General features: G+C 45.8%; 1 protein-coding gene and 1 long non-coding RNA gene across 8 annotated transcripts in view; one reads left to right on the top strand and one right to left on the bottom strand.

The window, feature by feature from the left end:
* The window catches only part of SOBP (sine oculis binding protein homolog), a 429,255-nt gene that overhangs the window by 134,242 nt on the left and 267,793 nt on the right, over positions 1 to 27,220 (bottom strand). The window lies entirely within an intron of this gene.
* Positions 19,895 to 25,806, top strand: LOC147707877 (uncharacterized). The gene is made up of 3 exons (XR_015296624.1): positions 19,895 to 20,186; positions 20,233 to 20,442; positions 24,911 to 25,806. It is a non-coding gene; the product is annotated as an uncharacterized LOC147707877 (long non-coding RNA).

Consider the following 27,220-nt stretch of genomic DNA (forward strand, 5'->3'; position numbering starts at 1 on the left):
CCATCATTTGTGCTTGGCATGTAGAGGCCTATCCTCGAGCCCCCTTTTCCCTTGGTGTTTGCTCTCTCTGGCTCCTGGTAAGGCAGAGCGTTGTGGTGCTACTACATTTCAGCATCACTGAGGTTTAGCAATAGGGCTATCCGAAGTTACCGTCTTTGAGAAGTGGAAGTATCAGGCCTTGCAATGTCTTTGCCCTGTAAACTGCTTGGCTCGCTTTTCCCCATTTCTTTTTATTGCGATACCACAGCCTTAGTGGGCAAAGGAGAGGAGTATCATGCCCAAATGGTACATCACAGCAGAGCGGGAAGATTCCAGACCAGGGTTTTGAGCTACAAGCAGAGTAGCCACTTTGAAGGAATCCACGCTCTCTAATGTTGTTCTGAGCTGTCTGCAGGTCTGTACACTTTGTTTCTTTGACGAGACCCCTAAACGCAGCCAAACTCAGCTAGGAATGAAGAGACTGAAGTTCAGAAACCTCTTAAGCAAGAAAATCACCTGTGTAATGCTGACTACTTTCTAAGGAATGAATAAACCCGCCAAATTAAGCACTGCTCCCCCTAGCCCAGTTTCTATTGCTTTCTACATATCCTCCTCTGTCTCTCACTCATTTTCTCTCTTCCCCGCTCTCTCTTACTCCCCTCCCTCTGCGATAAGAGGTGACTGAAAACAAGTTAATAGTAATTGCGTTCACCGTCATTTAACAGGAAGAAAAATGGGAGCAATTTGCAGCTCTGAGAGTAGGTCGTTACAGGTGTGTTATATTAGCGTATTCATGAGGCCCCTGGGACAGCCGCCATGAGATATCCAATAACTTCGGTAATGTGTAATTACACACCATCGAAGTGTAATTGATTAATTGAAAAGCGAAGGCAGGTAGGTGCCAGGCCAAGGCTCCTGCCACTCATTAAATGAACATGTCCTTGCCGCTCCATAATACGCTACGCGAAGCACTCCAAAGCAATTAAGTCACTGCACAGAATTCATTAAGTTTACAGATAATAAAACATGGATGGCTTCTCACTTTTCTCCAGGAGGCATGAATGGGTCTACAGGTAATACGATTAAATCACTGTCAACTGTCTAGCCGCACAGTGGTTGTCAGCCTTGTTGACTATGGAACAAGGAAGTCAACGTTTGATTTACGCTTTAAACAAAATTTCACCCCTTGTTATCCTCAGCAAATCACGTTATCTCTCTTATTCCCTTAACTAACACAAGTGGGAAGATTCAGAAAAAATTCAAATGCTGTTAGTTCCCTCCCCTCAAACTTTGATTTTATGTGCATTTGGGAATATTACAGATGACTCCATGTCATTCGGCATACACATTTCCTGTCCTAGGCTGGGAGTATCCAACCATTTCTGTAGTAAGAGCTAGTAATGTTCAATGAAAATCAACCCGAACTACTCATCTTATTAGAGTTTTAATAGTGACCACATTAGACAGGATTACATAGTTACCATATGCAAGATTGTCAGCAGGGATCACCTTAGTGCTTCAGGCAGTGTTGCCAGCAGTAATGTAATCTAGCAATAGAATTGCAATAGGTCTTGCATTTTTCTGAGTTAGAGGTATTGGCATAGCTCAACAGCTACCGGACAGAAGTTGCCACTATGCAGGAACTAAACAGAGCATTGCTATTGTGAAATGGCCTGAAAACCTAAAATGATGTTGATAGCCTACATAATAAAAGGCAGATTGGGATGACCAAGAGGAACTGAGGACGTATTGGGATGGCCAATGCAAACAAACAATGACTGAAATCGCCTGGGTGTGACCCAAGCACATAAAGGCAGGAGAATCAGACCCAATGCACCAGTAAAAACACGTATTTCTAAATGGCACAATAATAAACAAATGGCAATTCATGGGCATGCCAAACGCCGATACAGGAGATAACAGGTCTTGCAGAAAGCGCATGCGTACTGCCTAGGCTCAACCTAAAAAGGCAATGCCCCAGTACCAAGCTAATAATATTAGTAATAAATATCACCAATGCTGAATGATGTATCACATAAATATGAGCTTTAAATATATTTTGGAATTCAATAACTTTTCCCCAAATATCAGCTTGCGCAAAAACACACTTTTCAGTTTTTGGAAGACACATATTAATTCAACCAAGCAAAAACTTCTAATTTAGTAGGCTGGGCTGCACACAGGAGAGCTACCTACAGGCAGCAGGAGAGCTACCAATTGCTCACATGGAACTAATTAGAGAAGTCTGTGATGAACTAACAAACCTGAAAGAATATTGAAAAGTTTTTAAGTCCAGGAGTCGAGCATAGTGTCCAGGATGGAGTCACCAGATAACTTTAGCATTTGCTCTTTGTGTTGAAGTTAAAATCAAGGGAACATTCCAATTCCTACTAAAACTTGTATGAACACAAAACTGGGGGGTCTCTCAAAGGGGCGTGGCCAATGAAATTAAGGGTGTAGCATAAAAACACATAAGCTAAAAATCTGTGCTTACCATAGTGTGCCGCCCAACTTGTATTTTGCGGTTTCTGTCATTGCATCCAGATATATGATACAAGTAACATCATACCTACAACAAGGCAGTACTATTGGCTTTGTCAATTTTTGTTAGTTGCATTAGACAAATAAGCAGCAACTATGGCTTGTTGTATATAATATTGAAAAAGCTTCCACCTAAAGCCCTGATGACACCACGAAGATGTTGCGGCTCCTGTGTTTCAATAAGAGAAGGGAAATCCAGAGAGAAAATGACTCTCTTGAAAGGATTTCCCTTCTCCTACAACGTTCACCTGGCATGACGGCATGCCGTAACTTCTCCACTAGTGAGAAGTAAGCAGTGTGAGCAGGCGCAGATCAATGGGCCTGCGGTCACTGCAGTTCGGGGATAAAACGGACCGCCTGTGCCAGGGCACAAAACAGAGCACGATAGAGACCCGTTTTGAAGCCCCCTTAAAAAAACTGCCGTTGCTCAGACCCGGTGAGACCCGGCCCACTTAAAGCTTTGCCTGAGGGGCACAACAGAGCATTTTGTATGAAGATGTTAATGGATGACTTATTGCATTCACAAATAGATTTGTTAAGGTGAAGGCATGGGCTCTTGAGCAACAGCATTTACTTATGGCATGAACTTATGCACAAATCTTCCGGGGAAGGGTATACACCTGAGAAGTTACTATATATTTTGTTTATTTGATTTACAAGGTAGGGTTAAACTTATGTATCATTTGTTATTGCAGAGTTCCCCTGAAAAAGGGATTCCCGAAATGCATTGGGAACACGGTACAGAAAAACCTCATGTTAAATGCATAATGTTAAGAGAGCATTAAAAACGTGTACAGTACAGATGACACAAGTGAAGTGTCAACGTGAACACTGTTGTTTTATCTTTGGTTATCAATAGCATTGAGCACATTGTTTTACTGTTTAAGTACTGGCTGCTGAGCTAGGTTTAAAGTGTTTAACAATTGAATTTGTGAAATAATTTCCCTCTAAGTAGGATTGCACTATATGGGCAAGAGTAGTGCACCTTGTTGCATGTGACAGGATCTGTACACATCAATTGCCTGGTAAAAACTATGCCATAATGCAACATAAAATGCTCTATACCATGGAATACCTCAACTTTTTCACTTTGCTTCACTGGTATCAAAGTATGTCATAGTTATCAATCACTGTCCTTTATTTTTACAATCACAAGTCACTGACCTGTGCCAACTTACCCATTTGTGTTATTAATTCTTTAGACCCCCATATTTCTGACAGATTATGTGCCTAGTTGTGAGAGGCACACATATTTGTATTTAACTTATTTAATCTAGGGGCTTTAATAAAGAGAAAATAACCACCCACAGGTGGCAGTAGATAGCTGTAAAGTATGGGTACATATAAAGATATGTGATAAAGAGTATAGTAGTGAAGTGCACTGTGGACATCATCACCAAAAATGTCCAAAAGTTGACAAAGCTTTAAAAGAATAGGGCGCTTGAAGCCAATGGTGAAGAAACTGCGTTTGCCTTAGGCGTCTGAACAGCCAGGCAACGAGAACCAACTGAGGAAGCATGACTTGTTGGGAAGTGAAATATCTGATTGTCAGAGAGCATAAGTGTGTCTTTAAGAATTTTATGAACGTGCAAAAGTCATCCTCAAGCCTCAGATGCAGTGGTACGAAGTTGCACTGTGAGGAGCCCAGAACATGAAATGCTGAACACCCCTAAATCTCTTCTGTAGTAGGTCTGGCGCTCAGAAGACCTCTGTTGGTAGACGGGAGGTTTCTGGGCAGAAGATAAGGATCAGTTTTGTGAGTTAGTTGAGTACACCATATAAAGTAGAACGAGCGCTTTAAAGGCCACTCTTTATTTTACAGGGAGACAATGGAGGTTTTTCAGGGCTTGCAGAGATGTGGTCATGTCGCTTGAAACCAAAAAACAGGTGGTTTTGAACTCTATTGATATATTAAGAGATAGATGCATAAAAAGGCCAGTATATCAGCTTTTACAGCTTTTAATCCATGAGGCACACAACTGAGTTGAGGATTAAAAATAGTTTTCCTAGAAGTGGAGCAATGGTGGAAGTCATTTTAGCAGATGAAGATGGTGGAATGACGTTTTACTTACCGTATTTAGTTAGAAAGTAAATGGTAGATCATCAGCAAAGAGTATTCCCAGGCTACAAGTTTCATCCATAAGGTAGAAAGAGAGCCCAAATCCTTAGCCAAGATAAAGGAAAGCTGTGGGGATCATAGACCCAGAAGGAGGATTTCAGTTTTATCAATGTTGAGGCAAAGCCAGTTATTATTCTGCATTCGGTAGTGGAGGTGTAAAAAGGTAGTGAGACAGTTATGGTTTTGTAGAAATCTAAGATGACAGTGCAAGTGGCGGGGGAGGTAGGGTAGGCAAGTGTTAAAGAGCACTGGCGGCAAGGCAGGTCTCCGGAAAATTGCACATTTTAATGTTGGTTATTCTTAAGAGAAACAGCACAACATTCTATTTTAACCCGTGGAGAGGCATTCTTCGAAAGCCTGCCTGGTTCTACCTATCCTTGAACAAACAATTAAAATAAGGCAGGTCTTGTGGAATTTTAAGATTTTTACGATAGTGAAGCAGCATTACAACCATAAACCTTTGTTACCACCTATGTAATGTAATGTAATGTAACAGAGCATTTGTACCGCGCAGCAATCGCTCCAAGGAGCATCTAGGCGCCAGATACTGATCCAGAGATATAGGAAACAGGTTGGGAGTAGGTGAGAGCTCCTCCAACTGTTACACTAGGGCTCTAGCGCAAGTGTCCTGTAGCTTAAAAACCCAGGTTTTCAATCCCGTTCTGAAGTCTTTTTCATTGTCTAGTGCACGTAGAGAAGGGGGAAGAGTATTCCAAGCTTTAGCTCCAAGCACTGGGAGGGATTTGCCACCTCTCGTGCTAAGCCTAAAACTAGGGACCGACAACAAGTTCGAACTAGCCGATCGGAGATTGCGTAATGGATGGTATCTGGAAAATCTCCGCTGTAGGTATTTTGGTCCTAGGGCATGGGTGACTCGGAAGGTAATTATCAATATTTTGAAAAGGACTCTCTTGGTTATTGGTAGCCAATGCAGTATGTTTAGTGCCGATGTTGCAGATGATTTCTTTGGCCATTTGAGAACTAGCCTGGCTGCTGCATTTTGCACCATTTGAAGTTTATGGGTGGTAGTTTTGGTAGTCCCTGCATATAGACTATTACAATAGTCTATCCTCGATGTTACTAGGGCCACTGTTACCGTCTTCCTAGCCTCTAGTGGGAGTAGGTCGAAAAACTTCCTGAGTCCTTTGATGATGGCGAAGCAGTTCCCAGCGACCTTCAGGGCTTGCTGCTTAAAAGACAGATTGCTGTCAAATGTGATCCCTAAATTCCGTGCCGATTGAGTTGTGTTGGGCGGGATTTCTGCCTTTTCCGGCCACCAGGTTTTGGGAGTGAAGTTGTTGTTTAAGCCCATAGGCACGATCTCTGTCTTGCCCATGTTGCATTTTAGATGATTAGACTTCATCCAATTGAATGTAGCTGTGAGGCAACCTTTGAGCTTTTCTTCCCATTCCTGTGTGTCTTTGTCCAGGACCAGTATCAGTTGAGTGTCGTCGGCATAAGCCACAACATCAATTCCAAATGTCGATATTAGCTTAATTAGAGGAGCAGTGTAAACAGTAAACAGTGTTGGGCTAAGGCTCAACCCCTGTGGCACGCCCATCTTAATTTGTTTTTCCTTAGATCGAAATTTGCCCAGGGTGACTACTTGTCTCCTGTCACTCAGGAAGTTTTTAATCCATTCTAACACTGTACCAGAGATGCCAGATGTTTCAAGCCTATTAATCAGGATGGCATGCGACACTGTGTCGAAGGCCGCCGACAGGTCTAATAAAATCAGGACGGCCTTCTTACCCTGGTCCAGTGCCATACGAATGGTGTCCGAGGTGAACAGGAGGGCAGTTTCCGTGGAATGTTGTGCCCTGAAGCCAGATTGGTTGGGATGCCAGGCTTCATTATCTTCCAGGAACTTGGTGATCTGTTTGTTTACACAGGCCTCTGTGATTTTACATAACACTGGAAGTAGAGATATTGGTCGTAGATTAGATAATGTGGTGGGATCCGGCAGTGTTTTTTTTTGTAGTGGTTTGACTGCCGCTAGTTTCCATTCAGCTGGGATTGTTGCTGTAGTCAAAGAGGAATTTACAATGCTATTAATCACTGGGTTAGCTACCTCAACCATCATGTGTAGCAGTGCTGGGGGACATGGGTCAAAAGGAGAACCGGACTTAGCAGCTAAAATAGCCTTATAGCCTATGGAATTCGCCTCCCACAAGAAGGCTTAAATACTATATTTTTGTCCTATGCTCTTAACATACATTTAATGTAAATTTCCTCATTATGTAACTGCAAAATCAATTACGAAGTTGACAGATCTTAACTCCTCACAATTAATTTTATGTATGACTACATACATGACAAGTTTTTGGTTCCAGTGATTACGAAAAGCGTTTGTGTTTGTAAACTTAAAACGAGGGCATGAAAGAAAATCAGTAACAAAAATCTCGCCCTGACAGAAATATCAAGGCATAAATGTGACATAACTATCATGGCCTAAATATCTCCATCGGTTACAGATTTAAATTATGGACTGCAATTGGGCAATCGTTTTATAAGGGACATTTAAAACAACATTTTTTGTCAAGCCATAAGTAAGCCCAGATATTCAGGTACCATGCTGTTATAACAGCTGATCACCTATATATCCCAATTATTTAGAGGCCGCAATAATGCAAGTCATAGCTTTTATGTTCTTAGTTTCCTGTGTTTGGGCTGCAATTAAAATACTTAAAACGGTGTATTAGTCAAGCATTGTCGAAGAACATACCTTTGTCCTGATATACTGCTAGCTTCTTTCAATTCAATTCTGCATTATAGCCGAAATTAGATTTCGGGGGTTGAGAGTTGCTTGACAGCTGCCTCTCTAGTCTTTTTTCTGTTTTTATGTGTAATGGCCTCCTAATAAAACTACCATTGTATGTATTTCTGTCTCCAATGTGAGAAAGCCTGTGTACTTCTTGCCTTCTATTGCTACGCCCCAGGGATCAGTGTGAGTAAGCAGGGGGTGTAAGGAGTCATGCACGATTTGTACATGCTTCCAATGTTGCATATATATGAACACACAATCTCCAGCTCTCATAAAACAAAGATCCGAGGCGGAAGGACCCGCTATCATGTGTGAAGCACCTTAGCTGCAGGGAAGGAAAAGGTCAGACGAGGGAGAGAGGGTAAGATTTCTACTGAGAAATCGATGGAAAGAGAGAAAGGTCAGAAAAGGAGAAAGATAAGCTAGCAGTATTCCCTCAATGAAATGTCCACTAGTGTGTCCCTATGTGGCATCCTACATTAGCACAATAGTCTCAGCCACATCAAATTTTCTTGATAACTATGACGATGAAAATGAGTGACTCATAGCATATGGAGAAGTGTGGCTCAATGATTAGAGCGGCAGACCCTGATGCAGAGGTCTAGCCCGGGGCACATGGGCTCAATTCCCCGCCTCGGCGGGTCTTGGGCTCAAAATTCCACGGACCTGATCATTCTCGCCTCGGTGCCTATTCCAATCATGGAGTCCCACTCTGCAACTCTGGGCAATAGCTTGCTTAATCTCCACAACGGCCCCCACAATGCTAAGGATGCCTGGCCTCCACCTTGGGGGTGCCCAGGAGTGGACGCCTCACAGGGAAAGCCAGGATGGGTTCCACAGCGGTATTCGTACAAGCGCCTTGAGACCCTTGCGGGTGAGTAGTGCGCTATACAAGTATAAATTTACAATTTACACATAAATTTACTCTCCCGTGAATATCTTCAAAATCTGAAGTGGCTGGACTATTGCCCTTGAAAGACATATAACCAAAGGAACAATTAAGAATGAAAAGGATTAATTCAGTTAACATTTTGTGCAAATATCACAAATTATTTCCCTATACTGTCCCGATCATACAAGCGTTTTCATTAAACAGGTTTGCATGATTGAAGGGCATTTGCCACATTTTAAACAACATGGTTTTGTCATTACTTTACTGTTGAATGTTACTAGTCACCTTATTATAGAAGTGAAATGGAGATTCTGCTCTCTAAGAAATGTGTGATCAATAGTTAACAGTTACAGCAGAACAACCAACAGGGATGGGAGAGAAGAAACAGTACAGGCCAGGCGGGCAACTAGAGCCAAATTTTGGGGGGGTGAAAAAGATTTCAGGGGGGTAATTCTTCCAGCCATAGGCAGAGTGGCTCTAAGAAGGGGCGAAAACTCAACAAGAGTCCAATTAACAAGTAAATGGTCTTTTAGGGGCCTGTGAAGTACTCGGTGTAGCTGCAATTAGATGGTCGCCAGCCCGCTAAGCTGTCTCAGCCCAGGCTGACACACATGACAGGGGGGGGGGGGGGGGGTACTGAAGCCCGGTGAGCCCAATGGGTGTTGTGCACCTGGTACAGGCCATCCCCATGCATGGGAGCACAGCAGCACAGCAGCTACCCAGTGCAGGATAGTCAACCCGCGTTGGGAACGGACCTGCACAGATTGTCTCTGTGCAGGATGGTGCAATGATTTTCAGCACCCCAGGCAATATATGATTTTGCCTATTAAGACAAAATCATACTCCTCAGAATACTCTTTATGCAGTTGCCTTACCGCATTATGGAAGCATTAGCCTTGCCTCTGTGTGGATGAAGGGGGGGGGGGCTGTAGAACAAGCTGTCTCGAGGCGTAGAGGGAGTGAGGAAGAGCAGACAGGCAGATTTAAGTGCAGGACAGTGGTAGTACAAGCATCTTTGGAAAGGGCATGAGGAGATACCTGCACATGGGGACGGACTCAGCTTCAAATGGAGCCTCTGTCCTAGTGGCAGAACAATTGCCCTTGTAGCTCACACATAGTGCTTAGGAAAGGTACGTCAGCTGTACTTGTCCAGGCGGAGAATACCCGCAGAAACCTTGATCAACATGAAAGCAACTCTATGGCTACCAGGCACCAGGTGATGATTGGCCCATGCGGAGTGCACTAGAGTCACCTTATATATAATACAATTGCTTTGGGCACTTACGGTTGTGCTATGCAGGTGTATGCCAGTGACGGAATCAGGAATCCTCAACTCATGACCCTGCCATGCCACCAAACCACCGATCTTTAGCATATACAAATAAAAGAGAGTTGTGCACCTTAACGAAACGGCAAGAGCAACCCTGAAAAATTTAGCCATGTAGCATGCAACAGAAGAGAGACGTGGGGTTTGCAGGTAACAAGGAAGGTGGCAAGACCTCATACCCAGGGATGTAGGATTTAAAAAGTCAGCACATGCCTAGTGCTCTGAAAATTTCCTTTAAATGGCAGATGCTTATTAACAGAGATTAAACTGCCCAACGTAAAAATCTGGAGAATAAGCTTTCCCCAGATGTGTCCAACAGTGGGGACCAGGAATCAATGAAGGAACTATCAACAAGCATTTGCAATGCAATAGGTCTCGCATTTGCTGGAGTTTGAGCTATTGGCATTGTAAATGGCAAATGTATTTATTTTTGTTTTTTGTTTGCAGTGAAGTGTTTACTTAAAGAAGAAAGTGCACACTATATTATAAGGTTGTCTAGCAACAGTACAGTAAAGGTATGGCTATGTTAATGTAAAGGGGGTGAGAATGGATGAATTAAAATATAAAAAAGAAGTCTTAAAATGTAGGATAGAATGTATAGCAGGTGACCGGCACAACCTATTATGTAATAAAAATATCTGTATCAAAAACCACAGGTGGCTGAAGCCTGTTGTATAAGATTTTGGTCCAAAACGAACAAATAAAAATTATATTCACAGAGTGACTTTTTATTTGCCTTAATTAATCTACTACTATTTCAGTGATTAATGGAGCACTACATAGAGTGATTTTGCAACTTTAACACACTTTAGTTATAGGACCGTGAACTGGCAAAGGATAGTATGGGATTATAGCCCCACTGTAAACTGAAGAACCCGATCATAAAAGAGGTGTGCTTAAGTGTACTGGTATAAATATTTCGAAATGTATAAAGGCTTTAAGAATGTTCTAAGTGTTAGACACTGGGACACTTACCTGTGAACTGATTGACCATTGAGACCCAAGGTCATAAGTCAACAAACAATCATATATATATCTGGAGACAATGCTTGCATTGTAGACAAGAGTACAACTGCACCTTAATAATGAAAAAGTGCTACGACCAGCCAGTATGGACTGCTTAATAGCGCTTTTGTTGGTGTTTTTAAAGCATTTTTTTATAGACAGTGCTGCTGCAGAACGTGAAGTGCAATGTTTTAAAACAGCGGGGGTAATTTGGGGCCAGAAAACAACACAAATGAGGAGGTGGGGAACACAGAATGTACCGTGGGAGGAGGACGGTGGGGTGGGTTCATAGAAAGCCAGAGGTCACGTGATAAAAAGATCAGATGGCGTGAGGAGGTGGGCAACAGTGTTTTAAAAAGAATAGATTGCAAAAAACACAGTTGATGGACAGAATGTAGAACAATGTCATACATTCACCCCAGTACAAGGATCTGGGCCTAAATCCATCGTTTTTTTTGCACTCCACACCACCCTGGGTTAGACACTGGCTATATGCAAATCAGCTCTGACCCTGTGCCTCATGGGAACAGTCCAGTCCGAACTACCAAGCCATGTCTTTCCCAGACCGGAATCAAGCATCCAAGGACCGGTTACTGGCTATCAGCCTTCATCAGCCTGGATAGCTTGACTTCAGTGGTGTGGAAAGCCTGGGACTCACGTCTGAGTATACCCAGCACACTCGGGTGAAAATTGCAAAATACACAGTTGATGGACAGAATGTAGAACAATGTCATACATTCACCCCAGTACAAGGATCTGGGCCTAAATCCATCGTTTTTTTGCACTCCACACCACCCTGGGTTAGACACTGGCTATATGCAAATCAGCTCTGACCCAGGCCCAGATCCTTGTACTGGGGTGAATGTATGACATTGTTCTACATTCTGTCCATCAACTGTATTTTTTGCAATTTTAAAAAGAATAGATGCCAGCATTAAAAGTGCATCTTTTTTAGCTGTAGCTGTGCGGACTCACCAGGAATGTTTCTGCTTCTATGAATGAGTTTGCAGCCGTCGTCGTAAAGAGGCTACTTGGGTTGGGGCTTTGAAGTTGAATTGCGTGCTGTGAAAATGTGTGGCACCGAGTGAAAGTGTATTGAGTATAATTATGTGTTATGGTATGGAGTGTTTTTATGTGGACTGTGTAGTGGAATGATGTGTAGTGTGAATGTGTGCAAGGTAGTAGAATTATATGGAGTGGTATTGTGTGTTATGTGGTGTAGCTGAATTATATGGGGATGTGTTTGATTTTATAGGCTGACATATTAATTTTGTGGTGTGGTTTAAATCTATGTGGTGTGTAAAAGAGTTATGTGGTGTTTTGTCAAAATATGTAGTGAAATTGTGTGATGTGGAATGTATGTGGGTTTTAATTAAATATTGTGTTTAATTTTGTAGTGTAGAAATATGTGGTAGCGTGTGGAAAGTTGTTGAGTGGAATATAGTTAAATTTTTTATGAAGGGTGTTGGCATGTGTTAAATACTGGCTGTATGGTGAGTGTATATCAACGGTATGGACTTAATAGTGATTTTGCAGTAAGGATTTTGGTTGTAGTAAAAGTAAGCCTCACCCAAGCAAAAATAACTAGGCTAAAAATGTGGGACATGCCCCAGGCTCAACAGTTTAGAGGTTACTAAAGTTAGAGCTGTAAACCATCAGTTACCAGAGAGAACTCTCTTATAGGGCATAGTGGACCTCTGACTCTTGGAATAATCATATTTTGGTAGTTTATTAACACTCCCTACCAGCACGCCCCTCAAATCCCTTTAGGAACAGGGCAGAAGTGCAACTTTTTGCAACGGAGCTCGCTGTGACGTTACACCTTATAGTTTTCTAATAACTGAGAATATAGTGTGTGTCAGAAGAGGGTGAGAGGAGAAGAGAGTGCAAGAAAGCAGGTGGAAGGGTGTTAAAAACTGCGCCTGCAGCTTAGGAGCCAGAGATACTGCTGTCTGCAAGACTTTAATGCAGACTTGCGCCCCTCTGGAAATTGGCGCCCTGGGCTTGGGCCCTGTCTGCAACAATTTAAATCAATTTATGAATACATTGGGCACCTAATGCCTATCATGCTATTAGAAACAGGGTGGCAAAGAGAAAAGACACAATTGGGTCCATATCAAACCATTCTTTTATGTAAATTTAGGGTTGAAAAAAATCAACAATGCTTTCGACTACAACATATACTACAATATATACAGTGCAGTGCAGTGTGTCCCCAGTGATTTGTGAAGTAACCAAAGAAACAACTGTGTACATACAGGTGAAATATACAGGTTACAATTGTGATTATTTACAAGAAAAGAGGCATAACTCAAAAAAGATTATTTAAATCAATCGTAGAACAGATGCTACACAATCATAGGCACTGGATGAGTCACATTCGCCTCCAGTACGTCGACGGCGTTTCGACCCTTAGAGGGAGGGTCTCATCAGGACAAGGGGTGTGGGACGTCTTAGAAGGGCCAATAGATGTAAACCCATGCGTGTTTAAGTAAATGATTTTACTTACAGTGAACCCGGCCGGGCACACTGTCATAGACTTTTTAGTGGTTGTAGTGTCTCTGTGTCAAAAAACGAACGATGACGCTGTTTGGCAGAATCACTCAAGGTTCTGAGCACGGTGTATACTAGTGCAATCGCTAGTTTCTATGATGGGTTTGTCATGTAGACGGACTGTGCCGTCAATGCACGAATAAGCCAGACGATATCTGGGCGCAGGAACCACTCGCGTGATAGCCGCCTTCCCGGAATAGTACTATTCTAAAAAGTCTATGACAGTGTGCCCGGCCGGGTTCACTGTAAGTAAAATCATTTACTTAAACACGCATGGGTTTACATCTATTGGCCCTTCTAAGACGTCCCACACCCCTTGTCCTGATGAGACCCTCCCTCTAAGGGTCGAAACGCCGTCGACGTACTGGAGGCGAATGTGACTCATACAGTGCCTATGATTGTGTAGCATCTGTTCTACGATTGATTTAAATAATCTTTTTTAACAATATCTGGGCGCAGGAACCACTCGCTTGATAGCCGCCTTCCCGGAATAGTACTATTCCGGGAAGGCGGCTATCAAGCGAGTGGTTCCTGCGCCCAGATATCGTCTGGCTTATTCGCGCATTGACGGCACCGTCCGTCTACATAACAAACCCATCATAGAAACTAGCGATTGCGCTAGTATACACCGTGCTCAGAACCTTGAGTGATTCTGCCAAACAGCGTCATCGTTCGTTTTTTGACACAGAGACACTACAACCACTAAAAAGTCTATGACAGTGTGCCCGGCCGGGTTCACTGTAAGTAAAATCATTTACTTAAACACGCATGGGTTTACATCTATTGGCCCTTCTAAGACGTCCCACACCCCTTGTCCTGATGAGACCCTCCCTCTAAGGGTCGAAACGCCTTCGACGTACTGGAGGCGAATGTGACTCATACAGTGCCTATGATTGTGTAGCATCTGTTCTACGATTGATTTAAATAATCTTTTTTGAGTTATGCCTCTTTTCTTGTAAATAATCACAATTGTAACCTGTATATTTCACCTGTATGTACACAGTTGTTTCTTTGGTTACTTCACAAATCACTGGGGACACACTGCACTGCACTGTATATATTGTAGTATATGTTGTAGTCGAAAGCATTGTTGATTTTTTTCAACCCTAAATTTACATAAAAGAATGGTTTGATACGGACCCAATTGTGTCTTTTCTCTTTGCCACCCTGTTTCTAATAGCATGATAGGCATTAGGTGCCCAATTTATTCATAAATTTATTTAGTGATATGCCACAGGAACCATTGTTTTTCTGGATAAACACTTCACCCTGGTTCCGTTGTGAGTAGGGTTTCCCTTGTTCTTTCTTTTTGCAACAATTTAAAAGCAGAAAGTACAGCCCATTGTTATGTAAGGGGTGGGCTTCATAAGGGCTGCCACACCCCATCCGTTCTCCCTGCCAACCCCATGTTTTTACCGGGCTGTGGACCTGACCAAGGTTTAGGGTCAGACAGAAGCCCCCGCCGCTCCTCTTCAGGTCCCTGCTGAGCTGCAGGTACTCCACTGGGGTGTCCCCTCCTGGCCCGGGGGCCCCCACCCCACCCCAGGACACGACACCCATACGATCATTAGCACAATGGCCAAAAGCGAGGGGGATCTGGCGTGGTACGCTGCAAGGGGGTGGCACAGCCATCCCCAACTACTGGCCCGCCGGATTGAGCCCTAGCATTGTGGTCTGGTGTGATCCCGGACCCATCATTGGCTGTAGCTCAGCCGCGCTCCGCGAGCTCATGCGCACCAGCAGGCCGTCTCCCTCGCACTCCTTCCTGGGTAACAGCAGAACCCACTTCAACGGACAAGCTTCAGGAAGAGGCAAAACGTACACAAACATGGGCTGCCGAGCAGGCGCGCGTTCTTTCCGGGAGTCTCTCAGGGGAAACATATGCTGTCACTCTCAGGGGGTGGCCATATTAGAACAAGCGTTGGGCTGCCCTGAAGTGTCCGTCTGTTGATGTCCGGAAGGTCAGTCTCAAACTCTGCCCGGTGGTAGTAATTCCAGGGGGTCCTGGTCCATTCGCAGGCAATAACAAGGGAAAGTGAAAGAGCGCCATGCGTGCGTTGCAGGCACGCCGTGAGCGTGCGCATTGGCGTGACTTGCGGGTTGTGCCCAGTGGTGGCGCCTGCGGACTTCGCCGTACTTGAAGAGTGCTGCGCTGCTCGTGCGGCCCAGGGAGTGGGCTGCCAAAGCGCCCAAAGCAACAAAAAAAACTGTACAAAAGTCCGGCGGGAGCCCACCCCGCCTTCGTGAATGCCGCATGGTGCGGCCAAAGCAGGATTTCAGGGGGGGCTCCTGTGAGCAAGACGGACCCCCGCGTGTTGCTGCAGTGACCAGCTGAAGGCGGAGACCAGTCAAGGAGCAGCGCAGAGTCCCCACAAGAGCCGGAAAGTGGGGTGAGGCAGCATGCACATGTAAAGCGCGCCACGCTTGGAGCTCGCGTGTGCATATAAAAAAAGTTATTTTGCATGTGGCTTTCAAGGACGGAAGGGGGACAGGAGATGTGCATATGGCGTGTGGTTCGTGTTCACGAGCGCGTTCACAACCTCCAATCACCCCTGCGAGTGCCCATCTCCTGTCTCCCTTCCGAGGCTAGTCAGCAACAATAGATCTCGCTGGCGACAGAGCTTTCGCGCTGCATCGCTAGGTGAGACCTAAAAAGGAGAAAGGGCAGCACCCGACACAGCACATGCAAAAAAGCTTCTTGCTCTCTTTTTAGGTCTTGGAGACCTAGCGCTGGAGTGCGAATGCGCTCTTCGCTCTGCGAGGCTTATTGTCAACGATACGCTTTCAGAAGGGGACTTGAAACCCCGCCCATCATTCCCATTGTCTGCCGTCATCTTTTATGCTAAACGGTGGCCTCCGATTGAAACTGAGGCTTTTTTGTTACCCCCCTGTCTCTTTTTGGTACGGCCCATCCGGACTGGATGTTTTACTTGCGGCGTTATCCATTCTCCTTTAACTAGTCGCCTGTAGCAAGGGTGGCCGCTTGTTTTATATTTGCATCGCACTTTCACTGAAAGTGAAATTGCGATGCAACTATAAACAAGCGGCTGTTCACCTAATGTGGACAGCTTGTTTAGACTTTGAGCACTACTTTGTTGTGCCTTCTCACCCCCTTGTTCTCCTAATCCCCGTGTATGTGGGAGCACGTGGATGTGTGTGTGTGTGTGTGTGTGCGACCCCACGCCGATGTGTCACTGAGTCTGCAGGAGTGGACGGATGGCAGACTTCATGCAGGCCAGGCAGCCCAGGATGTTTTCCTTCTCCGCTGCCTTCTCTGCCACAGCCGGGCTGAAGGGAGAGCTGTGCACAGATATGCTCACTGTCTGATGAGCTTGTGCACACTGCATATTGTGACTTCTCTCACTGCCTCCTGTACTGAACATCTACTCACTACCACTTCTCACTCACTACCTCTTCTAATTGCTTCATGAATATCCAGTCTGTTAGGCACGTGATTGGCTCCACCCCATCCTAAAACACCTTACTGATGCACACGCTTGTCGCAAGCTCTTTCTCTCTCTCCCCTCGACCACGCCGGTCCATGTTTGTTGGGACATCTTACAGACAAGACCCCCAGGTGAGCCCTCTCGGCGCTTCAGTCTGTGTGCAAGGAAAGCTGTTCATAGCCTCCGCTGGTCAGTGTAGGCGCCTCTAGCCGTGGGCTCTCGGCTTTGACCCCGGAGCAGCTCTCGTCACTGGGCTCTGCATCAGGGTGCAGTTCATGGATTCACTCGGAAGACACTGCAGTGGTGGAGGGCCCAGTTGGCCTGGTGGTGCCTCTTCTGCGCTTGGAAGCAAATGTGCAACACTGCTCCGAGTTGTGCCTGACGAATCTGCTGTGGCTGCCAGTAGTGGGGTGGGGTTGGTCAGTGCATTTGCGTTCGCTTCATATATCTGCATATCACAGGTCCGGATCAGTGCTTCATCCTTTCAAGGCCGATTAACAGGATACCATTGAGGTAACACCTTTTACTAATGTGTTACAAATGTATACAACTCTGGCAGCAAGCACCACAAGGAATGCAATCCAGGCATATTCGGAAAACAGGCCTTTCGAACACAAAACGTGTAAAAAAAACCACCATTGTTCTTCAATCGATGACAAGGCACATTAGCTGGTTAATGCATCTGCTACACAGCCCTGCTTGTAGCCTGTTTGTCCCAGGTTACGGTTCCAGTGGAATGGACTCTGCCCTTCAACTATCTGAGATTGATAAAATGAGTACCATTGATATAAGGAATGGTGTACAGCAGGGTCAGAGAGGGACAAACAAATAGACCTGAGCACCAGTTAGTGAACCAGATAGCTGAAAAAAGTAGCCCACATTTTCAAATTAAACCAGTTTTGAGCTTGTAAAGTCACGCTGTATGAGTATCTTGCGAGGCGTCCAGTAGCTGTTGAGCTATGCCAATAGCTCTAACTCAAAACAATTCAAGACCTGTTGCATTTCTAATGCTTGTTTTTTATTCTAGGCCTATTTCCGTCAAGGAAGGGGGCATGTGAAGGAAGAGCAGGGTAAGCAGAAAGTTCGTATCTGTGGGTTTGTGTTGCTGGTGGTTGTCATAGATTTCCTAAGATGGCTGTGAACAATGCAGTCAGTACTAATTGAGATTTTCTGTACTGAAGTGCCCTTGTGGACAGCACAATATGGTGGGGAGCAGTGGCTCACAATTACTATTATTATTATTATTCTAATTCTATGCCTGAACAATGATATCCATTGAAAACGTATTTTAACCCATAGTGTTTAAAAAAAAAAATATATATATATATATATTTATTTATTTATTTTTACAATGAAGGAACGTTTTGTAGAACATACATCAGTTTAGTATTTTTATAAACTGTTCATGAGGCAAAAAGCTTTCCTTACGGTTTTTGACAACTGCCACCCACAACAGCATACATGGTGCTTATGAAGGAAATAGGCGATGGGTGGTGACCATGCAGCTGATAAGAGAAAGGACCGGCGAGGGTACTGGCTGCAGTGGTGATTGTCTCATTCGCTTCTAGTATTCTCACACTTTTACCTGAAAAGCAGGGCCTATTAGAAGGGCTTTTAGAAATGAGCCAGTGGAAAATTAAATGATGCTTGCGAAATCTGAAAATTTGATGTTAAGTGGAATTTTCTAAAGTCACAGAATACCATATTAGGCAATGTTATGCCAATGTTGGATAACGGGAAAGAGGTTCTAGTAGAAAATATCTTGATGTTTTTTCGCAGTATTGTTTTACACGAGGTAATAGCACATAAGATCCAACCAATTCCACCATTCACATATTTTGGTATCACCAAAGATACAGTTTATCACCACTCGTTTAATTCTATAAATTCCAAAAGGCACTGTTCAATAAAGCTATCCTTTATTTGTTTTGCACTTCTGCAGCAGCCATTTTTTGATTGCTTTGGTCAGCGTTCAAAATGCGAGCACCAAACCTATTTTTTCCAATGCCTATTAACTTATTTGATAAAGAACTTTTCATATGTGGGCTGATCTCTATTTTGAGACCTGCCTTCAACCGTGCAATCTGGAAATTACCATCAGAGGGCAGGCAGAGCAGTGCTGAAACTTTATTACAGCTGCAATGTTGCAGAGAAAAATATGTCTTTCATTGTACTCTCTACCACAAGAAAATTAGACTTTTTACTAGTAACTGTTTTGGATCTACAGGCTGCACTTCTGCTCTTCTTGTGATTCAGGGGTTGAAAATAGTTGACAAAATAGAAGACAGGCGTAACTCGCTTGTCCACTTCCTTCATAGATTTAGTAATAGGTATCCAAAACCCAACCAGCCCACACTTGCCAGAAATTCAACTCCCATGTCCAATGGCCTACAACTGAGAACAAGCAGAAATTAAAGCATCATTATTAAGCAACCACAAATCTACAATTTGTATTTTTGTGAAAAGAGCATATCCCTTTCAACAGTGTGTCACAGTGCTCTAAAGCAATCTTGTAGCTGCATCTTAGCACTATATCATAATACCTGAAATAGAGGAAGTATAAACGCATGAGGATAAATATGCACATAAACAATTAGTTAAACAAAAGAGGGCTCACATCAGCGGAGAAAAGGATTTTACTTTGCTCTCAAAGCTAATCTAATAAAAGCTAACACCCAAAAATCAATTTGCTATATAGTGGTTTAAAACCCAGGCTTACCATGCGAGCTCCAACACTGAATGAATATCAGTTTCCTCTGTTCCATAAAAGATGGGAAAGTACACAAAATACATGTGATTTGAACAGAGAACTGAGAGCCATGCAATTCTGCTCTATGCCACACGGAGGCTTTAATCCTGACCACCGTCTTAATTATCACTATGTGCAATTTTTCCATTGCCATGCAAGTGAAGGGTATTGTTTTTTTGTTCAGTTTTTAGGTCTTCCCCCGAGACAGCTTTAACTGTTTTGACTGCCACATGTAATCAACAAAACCCTCATAATTGCATGCATAGTGGACACTGGGCCATCGCTGTTTACCCAGTTGTCTGCTCAATTCTCATCCAAATGTTGTTCCCTCCACCACAGCTTTCAACGCGGGACACTAGATTGGCCACTCCAGCCTTTCGCACCTGGCACTGTGAGTAATAGCACTTTGCCAAATGACATGTGCACATCTGCCTAAAAATAAGTGCATGCACTTCAGTGCCAAGGTTAGTTGACCAATTATTTACGTTGCTATTTTTTTCCATTTGTTATCGTTTTTTTAGTCAGTTTCTGTCTTTAAACTTTGACTTTAGGTTAAAGTAATACAAAGCCAATAAGAATTATATTTTCCTGGGATGTGCGGTTCTATAACTAGGAAGCACTTGTGTTCTATTATTTGCACGAAACCTTTTCTTTTATTTTTTATGGACCATTATTAAGACAAGCATATGGCTGCCACATAAAGACAGCTGCAAGTGTTCTATGTTTCTTCTTTTTATTGCAAATTCCTTCAACAGAAAATAGCCCTTACACCAGCGTGCCAAGACCAGACCTATTTGCTTTGCCAATGCAAGTGCCTCTTGGTTTTACGTTTAAATTTTCTCAAGCTAATGACAAAGGCACAGTACAAGGATGGACAATATAAATGATTCTTTTACGTAAGGTGTTTCGTTGTGTTTTCTTTCAGAGTCTAAAAGAGTTACTCAAAAGTTTCAAGAACCCAGCCATGTCCTCTTGTCCTTCTGGGAGGGCCCTGGGACGCGGAAGCCATCAGCCGCTCGTGCCCCGCAACCATCCCGGAAGCGCCCTCGGAGCGCGAGCCTTTTTAGGTCTCGCCTGTCGATGCGCATGCGCATCGAGCAAGCGAGACTATAGGGGCTCATCGACTCTTTATCTAACTGCAAGGAATCGTGGCGATTCCTTGCAGTGCCCGTGACTTTTAAGGTCAATGCGCATGCGCATTAAGCTTATGCGCATGCGCATTGACCTTAAAAGTCACGGGCGCGTGCACGTCCGTGTTTGTTTACCCGCTCCGCCCCCTCCCGCCGTGTCGCATTTCTCCTCCCCCCCCGTCTTGTACTCACCTTCTCTCTCTCCCATCCTGGTATCTCTCTCTCACCCTTTCTCCTCCCACCCTGCCGTCTCCCTCACCCCCCTACCATCTTCCCGTCTCTCTCACCCTCTCTCTCATCCTGCCGTCTCTCTCACCCTCTCTCCCAGCTCGTCAGCCAGGCTCCCTCTGACAGCCTCCCGCCTTCACTGCCCGCGTAGAAGATACCGTCCGTGTTTGTTTACCCGCTAGCTCCGGTTGCACGCGTCTGCCTCGTCTTTTTCCTCTCTCAGAGGTCTTCGGCAGGACGCGCTGTTTTTGCATCAAATTGGCTGTTAGATCTGGCAAACAAAAATAAACAAGTCCGCGCCTTCGTATTATGTATGTGTTCCCCGGCGTTTTGAACGCGCCATCTTGGAGGGGAGTAGTTCCTACCGAAATGCGTTTTGTAGTACTGGTCAAACATATTTTTTTTTCAGTTTCTCAGCCTTGCTCTGCCAGCGCTGCTTCCTGTCAGGCTCTGACATGGCCCCTTCTGTACGGGCTCACCGCCCCCTCTTCCTTTTCAAACACACACTAAGCCGGGAGGCTGATCCTGTGCAGAAAATATCCCTGACATTTGAGGCGCTCCAGGGATACAGCGCGCATGCGCACTTCGCCCCACCCTCCCGAAAGGAAGCTGCCTCGCATAGGAGCCATACCTAGCATAGCCTGCATGTCAGAGCAGTTTAACTTGCAGCGGGCTGCGAGGACAACTACCCTCTTCTTTTGTTCTCTCATATCTTTGCTCGCTTTTTAAAAAAAAATATGAACAACCCGATTTAAGGCTTCTAGCAACCTCGTAACTTGTATCGACGACATAAACAGAATTTGTTTCGCAGCCCCCTTAACCTGAAACCCTTGAAGGGTGTTTCATCGCCGCCGTTGGCTGAAGTTTATTTTGCGCGTTACTTTTGGGCCTGCAGTCGGAGGCCGGGCCTCTCGCTGTTGGGGTGTCGGACCGAGCCTGGAGCTCGCCGCTTGCCGCTTGCCGCCTTCCGCTCTCCGCCTCCGGGTGAAAAAGCACACGAGCTGGTCTTCTCTGCTCGCCCGATCAATGCTGTTTATGAAGATGGACCTGTTGAACTACCAGTACCTGGACAAGATGAACAACAACATCGGCATTCTGTGCTACGATGGTGAGTCTGGCCGGGCGTTTGAAAAGGGCAGGGGATGTCGGTTTATTTCTATTTTCCCTCAGTTGTAGATGATCTGTCCGAGTAACATTATTCCTTGTGAAACATTTATAATTTTAAACCGAGCGAACCGGTTGATGTTTATTGTAGTCGGTAGATTGTCACATGTCTCAAAACTGCCTTTTTAGAAAGCAAAGTTAGGGCCCGCGTATACAAAGTTAGATAGAAGTAACCGGATAGTTGACTGCGGGGCACTGAGAGCGCCTCTCAATACGTCTGCATTCAGTGTGTCTGAACACTCAACCCCTCACCCTCACTCACCCTCAACCCCTCACTCACACTCACTCACCCTCACTCACCCTCACTCACCCTCACTCACCCTCACTCACCCTCACTCACCCTCACTCACCCTCACTCACCCTCAACCCCTCACTCATCCTCACTCACCCTCAACCCCTCACCCTCACCCACCCTCAACCCCTCACCCTAACCCTCACTCACCCTCGCCCTCACTCACCCTCACTCACCCTCACTCACCCTCACTCACCCTCACTCACCCTCACTCACCCTCAACCCCTCACTCACCCTCACTCACCCTCAACCCCTCACTCACCCTCAACCCCTCACCCTAACTCACCCTCACTCACCCTCAACCCCTCACCCTCACTCACCCTCACTCACCCTCAACCCCTCACCCTCACTCACCCTCAACCCCTCACCCTCACCCACACTCACCCTCACTCACCCTCAACCCCTCACTCACACTCACTCTCACTCACCCTCAACCCCTCACTCATCCTCAACCCCTCACCCACCCTCAACCCCTCACCCTCACTCGCCCTCACTCGCCCTCACTCGCCCTCACTCGCCACTCGGCCGGCTCCCTCACCCGCACACTCGCCCAGTCACCCTCAACCCCACACTCACCCTCAACCCCTCACTCAGCCCACTCACCCCTCACTCACCCTCACCCCTCACCCTCTCACCCTCACCCACATCACCCACCCTCACCCTCACTTCACCCTCACCCACAACACCTCAGCCTCACCCTCACTCACCCTCACCCTCACTCACACTCACCCTCACCCCTCACTCACCCTCACTCACCCTCAACCCCTCACTCACCCTCAACCCCTCACTCACCCTCACTCACCCTCACTCACCTCAACCCCCCAACCCTCCCTCACCCTCAACCCCTCACTCACCCTCACTCACCCTCACCCCCCTCAACCCCCTCACCCTCCCTCACCCTCACTCACCCTCACCCCTCACTCACCCTCAACCCCTCCTCCCACCTCACCCTCAACCCCTCACCACCCTCAACCCCTCACCCTCACTCACCCTCCATCCCCTCACCCTCCACCCCTCACCCTCACTCCCACTCAACCCTCACTCACCCTCACCCCCTCAACCCCTCATCCCTCACTCACCCTCAACCCCTCACCCTCACCCTCACTCACCCTCCCTCACTCACCCTCAACCCCTCACTCACCCTCACCTCACCCTCAACCTCACCCCACCCTCACTCACCCTCACCCACCCTCAACCCTCACCCTCCCACCCCTCAACCCCTCACTCACCCTCACCCTCACTCACCCTCAACCCCTCACCCCCCTCAACCCCTTCACCCTCACTCACCCTCAACCCCTCACCCTCACCCCCCTCACCCTCACTCGCCCTCACCCTCAACCCCTCACCTCACCCTCACCCCTCACTCACCCTCACCCCCTCCCACCCTCAACCCTCACCCTCACTCACCCTCACCCCTCACTCACCCTCACCCCCTCACCCCCTCACTCACCCTCACTCACCCTCACTCCCTCTCACCCTCACTCACCTCACCCACACCCTCACTCACCCTCACCTCACTCACCCTCAACCCCTCACTCACCTCCTCACTCACCCTCACCCTCACTCACCCTCAACCCCCCTCACCCTCACCCACCCCCTCACTCACCCTCACTCAACCCACCCTCAACCCTCTCCTCACTCACCCTCACCTCACCTCACCCTCACTCACCCTCCCCTCTCTCACCTCACCCTCACCCCACCCCTCACTCACCTCACTCCCCTCACCCTCAACCCCTCACTCACCCTCAACCCCTCACTCAACCCTCAACCCCTCACTCACCCTCAACCCCTCACCCTCACTCACCCTCAACCCCTCACCCACCCTCACCCTCACTCACCCTCACCCTCAACACCTCAGCCTCACCCTCACTCACCCTCACCCTCACTCACACTCACCCTCACCCTCACTCACCCTCACCCTCACTCACCCTCAACCCCTCACTCACCCTCACTCACCCTCACTCACCCTCAACCCCTCACCCACCCTCAACCCCTCACCCACCCTCAACCCCTCACCCTCACTCACCCTCAACCCCTCACTCACCTCACTCACCCTCAACCCCTCACTCACCCTCAACCCCTCACTCACCCTCACTCACCCTCAACCCCTCACCCTCACTCACCCTCACTCACCCTCACTCACCCTCACTCACCCTCACCCTCACCCACCCTCAACCCCTCACCCACCCTCAACCCCTCACCCTCACTCACCCTCAACCCCTCACTCACCCTCAACCCCTCACTCACCCCTCACTCACCCTCAACCCCTCACCCACCCTCAACCCCTCACCCACCCTCAACCCCTCACCCTCACTCACCCTCAACCCCTCACTCACCCTCAACCCCTCACTCACCCTCACTCACCCTCACTCACCTCACCCTCACTCACCCTCAACCCCTCACCCTCACCCACCCTCAACCCCTCACCACCCTCAACCCCTCACCCTCACTCACCCTCACTCACCCTCAACCCCTCACTCACCCTCACTCACCCTCAACCCCTCACTCACCCTCACTCACCCTCAACCCCTCACTCACCCTCAACGCCTCACTCACCCTCAACCCCTCAGCCTCACCCTCACTCACCCTCAACCCCTCACCCTCACTCACCCTCACTCACCCTCAACCTCATGCTAAAGATTTACAAAAAAAACCATAAACAATTCTAAAAGCACTAACTCTAATGCTGCGAGACCTATTGCATTTCTAATGCTTGTTCAGCATGGAGGGCGCCATGCCTGCAGCGGTAGACTACTGGAGAGTGGCAGCTGCGCCCTGAAGCTAAGAAAGCACTTTGGAGTCTCAGCGTCCTCTTCCAACTGTCAGGCTATTATGAGACGTCCGTGAAAATTGCACTAAGAAAACCCCAAGGATTTTCTCGCTCTCCGAGGAATAAACACGTTTCAATTTATTTTCCATTTACAGACTTAGCTTTTCGTTGTTTTACGCCTGCACTGTAAATTGTCAGCTACATTCCCGCTGCGGTAAACACAATATATTTCCCCGGCTTTGCTTCTAATTGAGGTTTATACATTCACTCAGCTTTCGAAACGTCACGAGACAACAATGTAAGGGAAATAAAGCATGCAGTTTAAATGTCTGTCGCTCTCACCAAATTACCTAGGCAGCCCGCAACAATCTACTGCTATTATTCCCAATTATACACAAATGGAAAAAAAATGGCTCCAAATAACTTTAAACAAAAGGTAAATTATCCCAATGTGAGCGCATAATTTGCACATATGTAACTGAGACAAAATACAAATTTGGAGAAGCAACTTCTACTCAGCCAAGGTAATCGTTTCCAAATTGAAAGTAAAATGATGAGAAATGATTGTAAATTGTGTTTTAAAAACTTCTTTTCTGCAGACTCAGCATGGAACCTGGCTTTTTAAAAGGAAACTCTGACTTTTACAAAAAATACTAGGCCTGATTCACAAAGGTAACTTACACTTTTGATTAAGTTCAGACTTTGGAGTTAAGTTTATAAACTTTCAGTATTCACACAAACGCAGCGTGTGAAAGTACTACTAAAGTAAAAGTTACACGGCTTCACGTCCAGAGCAATGTAATTGGCTTACTCTTGAGTGGATGGGCGACGTCCCTGGCTGAACCTCTCCCTCATTCTAAGTAACACCCCCTTTCTCCTCCCTAATCCCATACCCTTTAGTAGCTAGTCAGCCCCTTTTCCCACCCACTCCCTCCAGTCCCTCCTATAGTTACTATTAAACATATAATTAAGTCTGCGGAGACTCTGCAGTTGGTGCGGAGAACTTCATAAATATAGTTAATCCAGAGCTGTAAAACTACCCACGTAGTTTGTGAATTCAATTTGTAGTCTGTTTTGTGATAGTACAAAACTTATTAAAAAGTGCAGTTTGTGAATCAGGCCCGATAAGTATATCATAAAGATTTTTTTATTGTTTTACAAAATACTTGTACTGATTTGATGAAGAAAGGAGTAGGCCCTGTTTGATTTGAATCTGACTTGCAGATGTACATCCAATATTTGTGCATTTCTTTTCTTCCAAATACAGAATATCTTGCTAAACTAGATGATGATGTTTGGCGCTGTAGGAAAAATTGCAATTTGTCTCCGGAGTGTCCTCCATACAACAATAAGGAGGCAATTTTCAGGCTTTTTGTTATGCTGCCTTACATTGTGTTATGGAAGCATACGTCTTGACTTTTAGAAATGGGGTCTTCCATAGGCATCTGTCCTATGCTTTCCATAGCACTGCTTTGTAATACAAACAAGGATTCTGTTGAAGCGGTGTCCCGCATCGTCTCAAGCAATGGATCGAGCTTGTCTCTTGGGAAGTCTCCAGCTCCTTGCATTGCCACCTGCTACTCAGCAAGTGTATACATGGTCAGTTGGCAAGCACTTAGATCTTTCCCCTTGGTCAACAAGAAGGCCCACTTGTTCAAGTAGGCCTCTCACCATCAAAAAGAGGGCCTTGCAAGCCTGCAAGGACCTGGCACACGCAGCACAATAATGGCACCATCATACAATCCTTATCTCTATAACAAAACTGTCTGAAGACAACAACTTTCATTTAGAGTTAAAATCTAAAATGGCAGCCACCTTTGTCATGCATTAGGACTGAACGTGCTCTTAGCTAATTTGGACCCTAGCTCAGCCTATTGCATTTGTAGAAACCTTACTAGGGGTTTGTTTGCTTCCAGCACCGCAAAGAATCAAGACAGCATTGGGTTGTTTTCATGATCAAAAGCGGGGAAATATTTCAGTTCGAAAGGGAGTACTGCATGTCATCTGTGTTGCAACATCAAACAGGGCAAAATATTTCCAATATGTTTCAAAGGCAAAATTAAACTGATTCATTGTGGGGAGACTTTGACTTCATTTTTTCCCCCCTGTGATGGCACACGTTTCCTTTGACATTTAGAAAACAGAAAAGAAGTGAAATGAGACAAAGGGAGTTAAAGTTGTAGAATTGGAAATAAATGATGGCAAACAGCTGACATAAGTATCTTGCGATTTATGAAATGTTCTAGACTAAACATGTTAAC

The sequence above is a fragment of the Lissotriton vulgaris genome, chromosome 6, assembly GCF_964263255.1.
Source record: "Lissotriton vulgaris chromosome 6, aLisVul1.2, whole genome shotgun sequence".
NCBI lineage: Eukaryota > Metazoa > Chordata > Amphibia > Caudata > Salamandridae > Lissotriton > Lissotriton vulgaris.